Genomic DNA, 16,357 nt, shown 5'->3' with positions numbered 1-16,357 from the left:
TTTTCTTTGACATCATAATTCATATGATAGTAGGTGTATCAGTACAGTAGAGACATACTGAGGCACACGAATGCTCTTCAGAGCCCCACCCTGCAATGGCGGAATCTGAACAGGAAATGGCATTAGCATAAATTCTGAGGATATACTTTACAGTTTAATCAATCCAAATCTGCTTCATTTTAATCTTCATAATCCTATGTTTATATTCTATTAACTGATAAATCAAGTACTGTCAAATCCACAGCGGAAAGTTGGTGACAACAATCTTGTTCTGCAGACAGACAGGAAAGTAGATCAGAGTACTCTTCAGATGGAACCTGCAGTAGTTACTGAGGAAAGTCACATCAAAGAATGTCACGGGAGGTGTACTGTTCATACAAATACTGGGATGTTTTGTTTCCACAGTCTAACATGTAATCACACTCATCAGCAGCACTCTGACATGGATACTGTAATTCTGCTGGAGAGAGGAAAGTCTGCCTTTCCATGACTTAGAGAATGTGTTTATCATAGTTTTCTTGATAAAACAAATAGAAAACCATTTGTGCTGTGTTATTGTGAATTTGCTATTTACGTTTTTTTTTTTACACAGGAATGATACTAAAATGGCCTGTAATTTCCTGAACTTAACATGTCTTGAGAGGTAAACTAACAATATTACTGATGAATGATTAGCAATTTCATACTTATACATTTACAATAACATTTACAATAAAATATACATATTTTACACTTATATTTAGCTGAAATATAAAGAATATATAAATAAAGGTACTTAATGAAGGTTAACTGATGATGATACAGTAACAGTTACATAAGTTGAATGTAACTGTTACATTCAACTGTCTTTGCAGAACACCGTTTCAATGGAAAGTACACAATGAATATGAATCTATCAAATTCAATGTAAGTACATTTTAAAATACTTTTGAATTGAATCATTTATAACTTTAAAAGTATATTTGTTATTAATGATATTATTGATATTATTATTACAACTATTTCCTATTATCACCAATTCTAGCCGCATTTCTACTATTACTATTATTAGCGTTAACATGATTTCCAGTGGCATGCACATGGAGCCTGGCCAGGCAGGTGCATGCTGCTAGTCCACAGTGTGGTATCAGGTATCCCCTTGGCCTTTCCCATTTGTCATGCTGAATGAGTGGTCTGCCTGACTGCACTTTCTCATTCCATTTCCTCCCAGGCTGTACTGAGGCCCTACCACCCACTGTAACGCTGTCATTTCTTCAACCCCTTTCCATTCACATCAAGTGTGAGCAATAATGCTCTCTCACATTCCTGTGCTCAATGGCTTACACGCTATGCCCTCTCTGCTCTGAACAGACCTACCTCACCCTTACAGGGTACAGACAAATTACTCGACATGAAAATTGAAACTGTGTCACAACAATTTAAAACAGACATAAAAGTCATACAAGTAAGGATATCAAACATTTTAACTGACAGATTTGTATGAAAAAGCAAATGATATCATCAATGAACATAAATGAACATAAAATATAATTTATAATATTATTATTACAATACTATGTTAAATATTTCACATGACAAATCCTAGCTAAATAGCATCTATAATCCATCTGACAACAAGGCCCAGTGGCTGATGGCCTGATGTTCAGCTTAATCATTAGCCCTTAATATGAACAACCAGCATGCTCTCCTCTCTCAGCCCAGACACCTCTCCTCTGTGTGCTTATAAAAAATGTAAGTTAGTCAGTCAGTGCTGCTCTTACTTACATCCATAATGCCACTCAGCGCAGCCTCTCTACAGAGCTCTGATCTTTAGCCCATGCAGAACATCCTACCAGCTACGTTACGTTCCATCAGAGTAAGCCCCTACACAGAGCCACACACAGCCCACCGGCAGGCACCCTCTCTGTAACTGGAACAAGTAACTGGAACGGAAAACATTATCTGAAAGCAAAGCAGCAAAAAAAAGAAAGATCACAGCAGAGGGAAAGTAAGGTAATCACAGAACACCCCGAGCTCAACCAATAAAGACACTTTTTTCTCCTTTTTTCCTGCTAAAGAAAACCAGGAAATCTCCACTTATTTCAACAAACATTTGTTTCAACTCAGGAACTAAACCGGACTCCGTTTTTTAAATAAAGCGTGTGGTGTATAATTGAGTGGATGCAGCATGTGTTGTCTTGTTCATCCTCTTGTAGGGGGATTGTTAAGAGACTGCAGCTCCATCTGCTGGCAATCCAAGGGTCAGCAAAGAGGGGAAGGAAGAGAGAGAGAGAGTCAAACAGAGAGAGAGGAAAAGAGAGAGCAGCGAGAGGTAAACAAAGGGTTGGAGAGAATGAATCAGTTACTATACCACAGTCCCAAACACGTATAACATCCCATCACAAATGCCTAAACATCCCTCTTCCCAGGTGCTTCTGGAAAAAAAACCTGACCTCATACGACACATTTTCACATTTCGAGCCTTCACAGCACAGCCTCACAGAGTTCCATAGAGTTTCACAGCTCCACACACCCAGCTGGCAACAAGTATGCCTGGGACATAAACAATCTTTTCTGTCTTGCCCTCATTTCCCTTCAGAGGATCCAGTTGGAAGTCTAATAATGAGTTAATCAGGCTGATTGCACATTCATCACTGTGATCTGTTTCTTTTTACAACTGAAGAGGGGAAGCGTGTTTTACTTGGGAAATGAAATATTTAGCGACCTGTTCCTGTGCCCTCAGACTGGACAGAGAGAGAGAGAGGAAGCCTACAGCTGAGTAAACAGCAGCAGGGCCGGCCCGTGGTTGAGTGGACAGGTACCCAAGCATCCTCCCTAGCCTCCCAATCTCCACCCAGCTCTCAGCCCCCTCCGAGCCTCCCCCTAGCCTCCTCCAAGCCTCCCCCAGGCTCCTCAGCCCAAAAACCATTAGGTGTGTTACCTTGGAGAGAGGGTCAGAGTGGAGTATGACAAATGAATATGTGTAATTCAGCTGTTCCCCTTTTACTGTTCTACATCAATTAGCAGAAGAGGCAATTAAGATTAAGTGCCGTGTCGTACGCATAACTGCATTAAATATGCTGTTAATATGTCCATTGTTATAATTTCCGAGACAGGTGAACATAAATTGTGAACAAGGTAAATTACTCAAATGGCTTCTCTCCTGGTCATTCATACTATAGTTTCAATAGCATCAGAGCTCTAATGTGTGAGGAGTTCACTGAAAGTGCTAGCAGCCTACACGCGTTGATTTTCGAGCTAATTAGTTATGGAAAAAATATGGCACATAAACCTGGGTGCTCTGTGAGGAGGCATAATCAGACTGGGTTCCAGCTGTGCCTGTAACTCCTGAGATTGATCCACTAGGCTTTAAAGCAGCAGCATCCAATATATAGTATACACTGATTTACTACTGAATCCACAACTGTAAAGCCACACCACTGCCTCATGCTACCCATAGTTATAGGTTGGTTAAAACTCCAGTAGGCAACCAGTCTCTCAGTGTACTAAAGACATTTAGAGAGAATGATTAGGAGATTCCTCTGTAGGAAGCTCTCCTCTATAGACCCTCAACCCACAGTTATTAGACCTTGAGGATAATTAGCTAAAGGATAGTTATCCATGCTTTACTGTGGCTCCGAACAGACAACATCAAAGGCTGGTATGAAGACCACTAACTAGACCAGCAGGCTGGAGAGAAATGTTGGGAGAATTAAACAAATCAATGTTGAGAGGAACTGGGGGAATCATGTAAATATCTATATTCATCATGAGGGAGTTGTCTAAGTAGTCTGCTTTCATTTTCTCTGAGTAATACCCAAAAAGGAGCAAGATTAGATCACCTTTGAGATTAGATTTTTTTTTAAGCACAGATCAAACGATACAAGGATTACCAACTCAATACAAATGGGGCTTTTTATGACGTTGTAATTGGGAAAACATGTAAGAGATATTGAAATGCGTTAATTCAGACTACTGCTGCCGATGTACGACTTTTACTCTCACAAACATGACGACTGTGAAAAGGTAGCTAGCTATCATAGCGAACTGAAACAGACAAAAATTGTTTTAAAATAAATGACACCATACTAAAGAGCCTGAAGCACTGGCACATAAAACGTGTTCAGTGTCAAAACACATGAATGCATGCCTCAGAAATCTCCTGTGTATATGTAATGAGAAAACACAACATTTTCTCAGCCATATGTTCGTAGTCTCACCTTTGCTAAATATACTTAAAGCATTTATGCCCATTAATAAGGTGTGAGAGACTTCTGAGGGCAGATTGCATACAGTAGAATGTCAAGGTGGTAAATACATTAGTAGTCAAGTTTTGTTTTCCTCATGGACTACAGCACCTATTTAAATGCATCTGTCTTTCCCCTGATTATACTGATGTCATTGTTCTTTTGTTTAGTGAAAAAGAGAACACCCGTCCCTCAAATTGAAGACTCAGGAGTGCAAACACCTTGGGAAGTAAAAATCGAGTATGATTGACATTTCCTCATCTTCCTTAGCTTCTGCTTGCTATTAGAAGACTCAGGATAGATAGATCAAGATAGATTGGTTGTGCCTAATCACAGCCTATTGAAGTTTCCCTCCCAGACCATTTTCAAATGACCAGCAGTCAGCACTAATGCGCCCATATTGTTTCTATAAGTGTGAATTGATTTATATTGCTGCAAAGCATCCCAAGACATTGAGAGAGAACCATTGGAACCCAATACCAATTATACATGTTTGTTTCTGGGGAAACGGCCACCCAGGACATTGGATCAATTGGGGGACATCAAAGGTCAGAGCAATACATTTCTGCTGAAAAGTTAGCGATAGCGTGCCATCAAGCAGTTCTTCTGCTGAAGAGTTAGCGATAAAATGTCATCAAGCAGTTCTTCTGCTGAAGAGTTAGCGATAGCGTGCCATCAAGCAGTTATTCTGCTGAAGAGTTAGCGATAGCGTGCCATCAAGCAGTTCTTCTGCTGAAGAGTTAGCGATAAAATGTCATCAAGCAGTTCTTCTGCTGAAGAGTTAGCGATAAAATGTCATCAAGCAGTTCTTCTGCTGAAGAGTTAGCGATAAAATGTCATCTAGCAGCTCTGCACTGAAAGGAGTCTGTTTGATCTGTTCACAACTCTGCCGTGCAGGGATCTGCCTCACAGAACCGACGAGGGATGTTTCCTTGGGTACATGATGCGTACCTGCTCTCTGCCATGTCTCCATATCTGCACATAGGGTCACAAATCCATGCACACTATGGGTGAGGTAAAGGTGTAGGGCAGTGAAAATACTGGCACTACCATGGCCACTACCACCCACACTGTACTGTAAACAGACACATATAATATCAGAGGTATGCAGCATTAAAACAAACCTCTGCTGCGTGCCATGTCCAGGGCTGAAGGCTCTGAAGGCAGGCTGAATGGAAGGCTTTGAGATCAAGCTGCTCTGGTCTCTGCATGCCTACAGTACGTGTCCATAAAGGCCCCGAGTCCCCGGCTGTTACCAGGAGCCATCGATTTTCATATGCAGATCTAATTAGGGACCATATGAATTACCTGGCCCTCAATATCCCAACTGGAAACTAACACCAGGCCTGCAGAGAGGATTTCCTTCTGCAAGCTTGCTTTATAGATTGTTGCTTTTTATTTATTTTTTCCTTTTACTGCTTGAGTCTCTAAGGAGCATTTGAATCCATATTAATTTCCTTTCTGGCAGTTATGCAGCTGGGTATGAACTTAACTATTTCACTTTTAATCTGTCAGTAATTTAGTAATGTGTAAACTAATTATGCACCGATATTAATGTAATTGGTTCTGGGAGCTGTAAAAAAAATCAATGTGTTTGCAGAAGAATGCATTAAATTGAATTGAGTTATTATAATCATGTGTCAAGTGCTGATTATGTTATGAAACTAAAAAGTAGATGTCAGCCACAGGTCAATAACAGCAGGCCTCCTGGCTCCATAAAATCTATGCTGCTCCATTCGATAATGTGGAAGGAGGGAGAGAAGCACATACCCTCCTCTCATCCCTCCATCTCTTTCTCCACCCACCCACCCACCCCCCCATCTCCAGGTTATTTGTTAGGGTGGCAACTTTAATACATTTCCCCAGCAGATCAGTCATAACCCTGTGTCTGGAGCGTGGGCAGTATTGATATGGTTTCCCATAAAAAGCTGTGATCTGCCTCTCAGGGTTAGCCAGACTCATGACATCAGGGAAATTAGCCCTCAAACACTGACAGACGGACAGATTCAGGCCTTGTTTACAGGTCAGACAGGCTCCCATAGACAGATCACAGCCTCCCTTGTCTGACTATATTGTTTCTCACCGCCTGTCTGTATAGCAAATCTCTATTATGGGAAAAACATCATCTTTGTCAGAGACAATGATCAAAACCAGGGCGCTCTTGAAAAATAGATTTTAATCTCAATGAGCCATTCCTGGTTAAATAAAAGTTAAATAAATAAAATAAATACAATTTCTAAAAACAGTGAAATGTAGAGAGATCAGAGAGGAGGCCTATTGTGATTGACTGCTGTATTCTATGAGATATTCAGTGTGTTTTTGTTTGAACCACCACCACCATGAAACAACAGCAAATCAAACTGTTTAAGGCACTATCCCTGGTGGGGACTATCCCTGGTGGCGATATCCCTGGTGGGGACTATCCCTGGTGGGGATATGTGTGTGTGTGTGAGAGAGAGAGAGAGAGAGAGAGAGAGAGAGAGAGAGAGAGAGAGAGAGAGAGAGAGAGAGAGAGAGAGAGAGAGAGAGAGAGAGAGAGAGAGAGAGAGAGAGAGAGAATCTGCCGAACACAGTTCTATAATAGGAAGAACACATTAACTCTGTTGTCTATTCTGAATTTGAATGAATGATTAAGGCCTTAGGACACAGAGGGAGGGTTGGTATAGACTCTTCACACACACCTTGAAGCACTTTCTCCACTGTTGCCGGGACCATGCTACAGGGCTGAGGCGCGTTCACTAATACTCTACACGTGGACTAGGCAAGAGGCACTCAGACCACACAGGCACATTAACACAACCGCTGATTCCTCCAGGGGTCTTGGAAAGCATAGTAGACTATGGCAGGATGGATATATGAAAGATATATCCTGGTACATGAACTGTATACAAACTACTGTTCAAAACCCTTACTAACATTCTACAGACACACACAATAGATTGTTGTTTATCCCAGTCCTCACTTCAAACCTCAAAACCTAAAAAATAAATATTTCCAGAGCTCTTTGTATGATAATTGGGAAAAAAGTTGTTTTAAGAATTTTAAAAAAAGCAAAGAGTTTATACAATTGAAAATGACCTCCCCTTAACCCTTCCCCATTATTTTGTTGTTTGACGGAGGCATAGCATAGGCCTGTGTTAGCTAGCCGCCTAGTTCTAACAATCTCTGGTATCCATTATAGCTGTCAAGGTTTATGATTGATAGCCTTTGTTTACAGTGTTTTAAAAGAGAGACATCCTTTTCCTGCTTACATAAATAAGTAGGCTTAAATTGAACCCTAGATCCAGAGTAAAGCATTATGTAGTCGCCTCAAAAGGTTCAATAATCAAACAACAATAACAGTTTCCATCTTTACTGTGAAATTATGTCAGTTTTAAATATCCACTCATACATCTTAACTTGACAGGTTTCAGCCAGCTGTGACGATTGCGGACGTAAATACTGTACTTATCCTGACTGTACATACTCATCAAGGGAGTGGTTTGGATTGCCTCATAGGCGATTGATTAAAATGGCACATCTTGAAAACAAAAAAGTATGCACTTTTAATAACTAAGCATTACTACATACATAAACTCAAGAAAACATTTTCATTTTAGATTGAAGTTTGATTTGAAAGGGGGAAAATGTAATTTAGCATGAAAACGAAACATTACATGGGAATGTCTCTGGATTTTGATTATGATTGAAATACAAGCGTTCATGAGAAATTGTAACTTTGCGGTAACAGCATTTTAAAAAAAAATTAAACAAACTCAAATGACCAGGTTTTTAAACACGTTTTATTTTCTAAGAACAAAGGCAGACATTTGGAAACTGTAGTCTGCCTCTCTGTCTGATCATTTTCAGACACGTCGAGCTAGCCTGTGACATGAGAGTCAATGAGAGTTGATTGAAGCTTGTATTCCACAGAGGAGGCATTAAGATGAGACTACCTTCTATACTGTGAACGAGGAGTGTATCTTCTTGTCGTACCTCCTACCATAGATTTCTACAAAGGCTGCCACAGCAAACCTCTCTCATCCTCTCAAAGGGCTTCTTTGTTCTTTTGCTTATGACTCTGTCTGCCAAACACACCACTTATGGGACTTTACATTAATTATAGATGCATTTTCCTCCTTGTTCAACCGTCGTTTACTCAAAGAAGACAGGACAAGAAGAGAGAATGGTCCTTTCTCTGCATCTTTTTACAAATCCATACCCGATATCATTATTTAGGGTAACATGACATGTAGCTAATGCACACTGGACCCATCTGCTTTGATGAATGGCTATAATGAACTTGTCTTCTTCTCAGGGAAAAGAACAATGGCTATTTTCTGATCTGAGCAGCTTAGTATTGGCAACTTCAAAATCCACCCGGTGTGGATAAGACAGGGGATGTCTGACAGTGGTTACCACAATGATCACCTGTGTCCTGCTGAGGGTCTGATCTGTGGGTTAGCCAGCCCAGTACTACTGAGAAACGACTTGCTCTCCCTGCCTCCCAAATCACTCTAAACCTCTCTCCTGTTTAACAAATTGCCTCTACTACAGATTCCTTGTCTGGGGAGGCTTGATCAGGCTTTGAAGTCTACAGGTCAGCACAGGGCTAGTTATTTGAAGTCACTGCTGACTGAGGTTCGACTGGGCATAGGCACAGGGCTTGCACACCAAACAAATGAGGCACACACATAGTCCATGATTAGTTTGTTATATGGGTTCCTCAGATGTTCAAAAAGGTCCTCCTAACTTCAACTGAGAACTTATTTTAAAATGAGTCAAAATTAAATATTTGGTAGATGATACACGTAAAATTGTCTACTGCATGTATGAATATCACATTACATAAAAAGAAGCATTTGGATCAACTACACATGACAAGACTTTTGTCTCGGAAGCTCAGAGTAGCTCATGTTTTCATATCTTACAATGACACATCTGCTGTGGCCACCCGTCAAGGTTAACTTGGACCTGCAGGCTGGTTGGTTGTGTTGGCAACTCAACTTACTCTCTCCCCGGTTACCGGGCATGATTGGCTCATGGCAGAATAGGTCATTCAGCAATGATTCTAGAGAGCTAAGGTCACAGTCAGATGATGAGGCTAATTAATATTGGTTTGCACTCTAGCTCTTAAATTATCTCCTTTAATAACTATGCCACACCCAACCCTCTCTCAACCCCTCACCACCCCACCCTATCCCACTCTCATCCCGTCACCCCCTCTACCCCTGCCCCAACACTCCCAAACCGCCATGCGTGGCACATAAACTTCATATTTGAGAAGAGCTGTTTGAAAAAACCTCATCCTGTCTGTCTCTGACAGCTGTTTATGACACAGTGAAATGGAGAGGAGACGGCAGACGGCTGCACCTTCCCTTCACACCAGCCTGACCCCCCCACCCCCTCTCTCTCTCCTCTACAACCTGTTCATCCTCCTCACACCACATCCATTCCAGCTAGCAGGAAGTCATTGAAAAGTGGAGGGAAGGAAAGGAGGGAAAAATAATAATTAAGTGACTCATTAATTCCACATAATCACTCTTTCTGACACACGTTTCTGACACTTCCTCTGAGCTAAGCTCAACCCTGTTACCAAGCAGAGGCCAGAGAGAGACACACTGGAACAGCTAGTGTGTAACAGCCTAAAATGGGGGGGTGTTACACTGGAGAAGAGACAGACAGAGGAACAGTGACAGAGACAGACCCAGAGACAGATTATGAGCCTGAGAGAGTGAGACACCAACACAGAGTGCTAATATAGGAGATGAGACTGCAGACAGACAGACAGACAGACAGACAGACAGACAGACAGACAGACAGACAGACAGACAGACAGACAGACAGACAGACAGACAGACAGACAGACAGACAGACAGACAGACAGACAGACAGACAGACAGACAGACAGACAGACAGACAGACAGACAGACAGACAGACAGACAGACAGACAGACAGACAGACAGACAGACAGACAGACAAGACCCCAGTGTGATCTGGGGCCTTGGAGACCTATGGTAGCATGTGAAAGCCTCATAGGGGGGTACGTTACACTTGGGAAGATATTGCAGAGACAGAGGTGGATAGAGAGGAGACAGACAGAGAGAGAGTGACAGAGACAGTGACACAGAGACAGACAGAGGGGCTGTGACAGGCCTCCTCGAGACCCCAGGGCGTTAACAACAGAGCTAGATTTACCCCCCATGCTCCCCAAACTGTGCACTAGAGGAGCCAGAGCCATTGATCGTGGCTGCAGAGCTATGGAAGCCTCCATTAGGGCTGGGGCAATAGAACTGTACTGCTATTGATTCATGGGGCTGGCCCTGTTAATATTATTTATGGTGGAGGGCTACACAGCTCTCCGGCAGAGTAAGCCCCCCATAATAAGTGGTAATTGATGGCGGGGAGGCATAGCCCTCCCCCCCCCCCACACACACACTGACCCCGGCCCTGTGAAAGTCAGATGGATTGCCTCTAACACAGTTATGATTGATATGATCCGATTACATGATTACATAACCTGCTACACAGGGCATGTGGGTCTCCTCAAGTGGGGCGCATTGATTTTTGATTAGCACTCAACACATCACAGAAAAGGCCGGGGAAAATACTTCCCGCAGGCCAGGCTCGCTCTTCATGGTTTCCAAGGGGATTTTTACTTGTATATTTTCTGCTGCTGCGGTTTCTGTGAAAAAGCAGTTCTCCATAACAGATCAACGGCAGGCTACACAGTTAATATCATCGGGGATCTTACATCACATGCCCAGAAGATCTTTTATCCATTTTGCATGGGCAGTATAAACCTCCAAATGTGTCTGTGTTAACCAACACTCTAAACTTGATGCAAAATAATTCGAGCTGAGGTCGTTTGACACCTGAAATGCAATGACATACAACTCCTAGTCTTGAGTTACCCCTTTATCAGTTGTCTTTCCTCCCCATCATCCCCCTCTTTCTCTGTCTGTTCCACCCCAGCAACTCCTCGTCCCCTGCATTGACCAGCAGCTGTAAGTTTGTGAACAGCAGACCACCATGACAACGGCCATTAGTGTGTCATTTCCTCCTTCTCAGGGAAAATGACCCTGGTTTTGACCTTCCAATCAAAACAGTCTTTGTTTGAGCAAAGAAACTAATTCAGCATAGAATAACAGTTATCAAACCAAACGCCCAAGGCCCTACTCATCAAATCTGATAATGAAGAATTGTGATCCGATTACAAAAAAAATATCTTCCTATTCAATCTATACAAACACAAAACAATGGCCTACATTAATCAAAAATAAGGGAGGATGTCCTCATCTAATCACAATGGACAGCCCATGAAGTGGAGCAGCATATTGGAGCACTCCATCTTAACAATATAGCCCCTTAGCCACATGACAGGAAGACTCCCCTGGAGTACCTGTGCAGTAAATGGGGATCCACAATGGCTCAACTGTTGCATGGATAACTTTTCAGCCCCCCTCCTGAAGATCTGCTCAATTACTCTAGACAGATGGGCAACGTCCAGCAGAACTCAATGGTTTTCTGTGAGTCAGATGTCGTTTTCATTCAGGCTGCGCACTGGGATGAAATCAAAATGTGTATGAAAAACATATTAGAGTTTCCCTAGAGGTCTGCTATGGTTCTGTGCCTGATGTGTGTGTGTGTGTGTGTGTGTGTGTGTGTGTGTGTGTGTGTGTGTGTGTGTGTGTGTGTGTGTGTGTGTGTGTGTGTGTGTGTGTGTGTGTGTGTGTGTGTGTGTGTGTGTGTGTGTGTGTGTGTGTGTGTGTGTGTGTGTGTGTGTGTGTGTGTGTGTGTGTGTGTGTGTGTGTGTGTGTGTCCCACAGACGGCAGTTCAAGGTCTAGTTTTGATTTACATTTGGTTGAGTTGTCAAATAACTTGAATTAAAAGTGAAATCAACAAACATTTCACCATGTTATTGCATTTAGGTTTAAAGTTGGGTGAAAAAAGACCAAATTCCCCTACGGAATTACCTTTTTTCAAATGTTATTGGTTTTCCGCGTGGATTTGTTTGACATTGAAACAACGTTGACTCTACCAGTTTATGCCCAGTGGGGTGTGTGTGTGTGTGTGTGTGTGTGTGTGTGTGTGTGTGTGTGTGTGTGTGTGTGTGTGTGTGTGTGTGTGTGTGTGTGTGTGTGTGTGTGTGTGTGTGTGTGTGTGTGTGTGTGTGTGTGTGTGTGTGTGTGTGTGTGTGTGTGTGTGTGTGTGTGTGCGCGTGCATTGCAGGACTAGCTGTGATTAATGCCTCTTCATGACTTTTCTGACACCTCCGGCTGTAATGGCTCCCTATTTTAGAACACGCCTAATTATCATTTCATTTCATTTAAGAATTCTGGCGTTGTGGTGAGACAACTCTTCTTTATTGGAGTAATATTCAGTCTGCACACCACGGCAACTGCCTGCCTCGCAGGTCGGACGGAAAAATGCCAGGGATGCAGGGAGAACTAACAAGGTAGTTATACGCCTTAAGAGATTTTTAATTTAGCTGGTTCATGATGGTAATTGAATGCAAATAGCAGGAAGGTATCAGTACCGCTGCTGTGTTAAGTGACCCTTGGCTGACCAACTGGAGAGGAACAAGGCAGGAGTTATGTGGCCTGAGCCAGGGCACTATACACCTGAACCAAAGAGACCACTTATTCATAACCATAATATTTCTACATTCCACTGAGGCAACGTCAACTCAAAACCAAATAAAGCCAAAGAAAATGGAGCCGTTGAGGGAAATTGGGTGACTTTTTGGAAATGACTTTAAACTGAGAGGATATAACAAGCTATACAGGGGTGGAAAACAATGCTAACAGAATCATATAACGGAAGAATACAAAATTAAAGGACAGGACATATAGTGTAATATGTGTATAATAATATAATAATAATAATAATAAAGATAATAATATTTTTATATATACAGTGCATTCGGAAAGTAATCAGACCCCTTGACTTTTTCCACATTTTGATACATTACAGCCTTATTCTAAAATGGACTAAATTGATTTTGTTCTTCATCAATCTACACACAATACCCCATAATGACAAAACAAAAACAGGTTTTTAGAAATTTTGGCAAATTGTTTAAATAAATATAAACCGAGGTATCATATTTACATAAGTATTCAGACTCTTTACTCAGTACTTTGTTGAAGCACCTCTGGCAGCGATTACAGCCTCAAGTCTTTTTTAGCTATGACTCTACAATCTTGGCATACCTGTACTTGGGGAGTTTCTCCCATTCTTTTCTGCAGATCCTCTCAAGCGCTGCCAGGTTGGATGGGGAGCGTTGCTGCACAGCTATTTTCAGGTCTCTCCACAGATGTTTGATTGGGTTCAAATCCGGGCTCTGGCTGGGCCACTCAAGGTCATTCAGATACTTGTCCCGAAGCCACTCCTGTGTTGTGTTGGCTGTGTGCTTAGGGTCATTGTCCTGTTGGAATGTGAACCTTCACCCCAGTCTGAGGTCTTGAGGCTCTGGAGCAGGTTTTCATCAAGGATCTCTCTGTACTTTGCACTGTTCATCTTTACCTAGATCCTGACTAGTCTCCAGGTCCCTGAAAAACACCCCCACAGCATGATCCTGCCTCCACCATGATTCACCGTAGGGATGGTGCCAGGTTTCATCCAGACGTGATGCTTGGCATTCAGGCCAAAGAGTTAAATCTTGGTTTCATCAGACCAGAGAATCTTGTTTCTCATGGTTTGAGAGTCCGTTAGCTGCCTTTTGACAAATCTGTGCCTCGACACATTCCTGTCTCAGAGACCTATGGATAATTCCTTCAACCTCATGCTTGGTTTTTGCTCTGACATGCACTGTCAACTGTGGGACCTTCTATAGACAGATGTGTGCATTTCCAAAACATGTCCATTCAATTCAATTTACCACAGGTGGACTCCAACCAAGTTGGAGAAACATCTCAAGGATGATCAATGGAAACAGGATGCACCTGATCTCAATTTTGGGTCTCATAGCAAAGGGTCTGAATACTTATGTAAATAAGGTATTTCTGTTTTTTATTTGTAATACATTTGCAAACATTTCTAAAAACCTGTTTTCACTTTGTCATTATGGTGTATTGTGTGTAGATTGAGGGGAAAAAAATATTTAATCCATTTTAGAATAAGGCTGTAACGTAACAAAATGTGAAAAAGGTCAAGGGGTCTGAATACTTTCCAAATGCACACAATCTAGACAGCTAAAACCAACAATGTGATGTCAATACAAGTTTAGATTTAGGTTGAAGACCATGTGCTTAATCAATTTACCTGATTTTGCTAACCATTCATTTATACAAAATCAAGACACCAATGTTCCTGTAATGCTTTTGTGCATATTCTGAATGTGCAATTCATAGAGATTAATCACAGTAAATCATACGATTAACTCAATGGAAAAAATATATTGTTTGACAGCTCTAATATAATAAAATATGGTGTAGTTAGGAGTTTTTTTTGCACAATTCCTATTGCCATTTATGGTTTTATTGCATGTGTGGGCAACCTTCCAGATACAGTAGGATTGATGACTCTAATGGTTTTCAACCCACCCATCCCTGTTCTCGCTCTCTTCCTTTCTCTCTACCTTTGACCCCACAGCCATGCTCTTTATCCCATCCTCTCCCTCATCAGCACAGGGTTGTAGAGAATATGAACATTATGAGGTTTGGGTTCAGATCATAAAGGTTCAACAAATCAACCACTATGGATTTTGTGTAAGTGGAATCCATAGCTGTTGGACGAGGGTCATGATTTCAGACTTTCAAATACACTCCTGCCTCTAATTCATACTACCAAGTTAAACCTCAGACTGTGATGGGGGAATGGGACAAAGTATGAAGGAAGGAAGAACACACTGCACTTAATAATATAAGTTATACAAACATTTATCTCACTGTAATCAAACATCTATAATGCAAAATGATTTTAGAGAAAGAAAAGGAATATGATAAAGTCATGTTTATTTGATTAAAGAATCATAATTAGAGCTAATTGATCATTAAACTAACTGTGAATGTGTGAGCAGCACCGGGCTACGCCCAGCAGGCCTAAGAGGCTTCACTCACACACAGATGCACAAACCTCCATACTCCACACACACCTCCGCAGCAGCCAAGCGGGCATGCAGAGGTAAAACACATACCTGTTCAATGAAGGACAGCCTGGCATGATTAATGACCTCCAATTAAGGCCTGGATGGCAGGTGTCATGAATTCATACCGCTTGCCGGTCAGTCCATCCACCCCCCAAAGATAATCTGTCTCAGGCATGCCTGGACAGCCCTAAACTACCTCTACATCAACAACAACACAAACTTACTCAGCTTTCCTCCTCCCAGTCCCTCTGCAGGGACAAGACTCTATGCTGTCCAGACTGGAGCGGACTGCGGCTTTAAGTGCCCAGTGCCATGGCTCACTCTCAACACCCTGAAAGAGTGAGCCAGAGAGGTAAACTATGCTCACAGGTAATGAGACTTAATAGGGCTTGTGTATGTGACCCCTGCTAGCCTAATCTTCTGAGCCACCCTGCTGCTATGCAATGGAGGACATGAACAATAAAGGTTCAATTAAAATTACATGTAAATAAAACCACAGTGCCTCATCTACATCTACCTACTGTACCAACATATCAGGACACAGGCTTTCATCTACTGTATTTGTTAAAGGGATACATTACTTCACCAGTCCGATTAACTCATGGATTCCATTTTTATGTCTCTGCTGTACAGTATAAAGGAACCTAGAGGTAGTTTCGCGAGCCAATGCTGACTAGTGTTAGCGCAATGACTGGAAGTCTATGGTAACTGCTAGTACGCTAGCTGTGGTAACTACTAGCATGCTAGCTGTGTTAAAGACAAATGACAAAATCTACTCTCCGCACCATAGAGTTGCGGCATTCTTGCTTTAAAATTGCAACATTTTCTCTACGCCCAATGGCAAAATGTGTAGAATTGCAGGTAAATTACTCTAAAACCTTTTCTCTCCCCTGTCAAGAAGAGGGCCGCTAAAATGTTTTGCTTGCAGGGTCAAGGTATGGATGTGTGTAGGCAGACCCGCAAGTTCAGATTTTTTTGAGGCCCCCACCCCCATCAAAGTTGCCCATCCCTGATTTAGAACAATTAGGCCAAAGCCACATATCTGTAAAGGAAAAGTA

The 16,357-nt window shown here is 41.9% G+C and overlaps 1 long non-coding RNA gene across 1 annotated transcript; it reads left to right on the top strand.

The window, feature by feature from the left end:
• The first annotated feature begins 592 nt into the window (after positions 1–592).
• Positions 593–15,781, top strand: LOC124035015. Its single transcript, XR_006838667.1, has 3 exons — positions 593–643; positions 855–906; positions 15,543–15,781. It is a non-coding gene; the product is annotated as an uncharacterized LOC124035015 (long non-coding RNA).
• The last annotated feature ends 576 nt before the right edge of the window (positions 15,782–16,357 follow it).

This window comes from Oncorhynchus gorbuscha, linkage group LG05, assembly GCF_021184085.1.
Source record: "Oncorhynchus gorbuscha isolate QuinsamMale2020 ecotype Even-year linkage group LG05, OgorEven_v1.0, whole genome shotgun sequence".
NCBI lineage: Eukaryota > Metazoa > Chordata > Actinopteri > Salmoniformes > Salmonidae > Oncorhynchus > Oncorhynchus gorbuscha.
The sequence above is the reverse complement of the archived record's forward strand: the minus strand, read 5'-3'. Positions and strand labels throughout refer to the sequence as shown.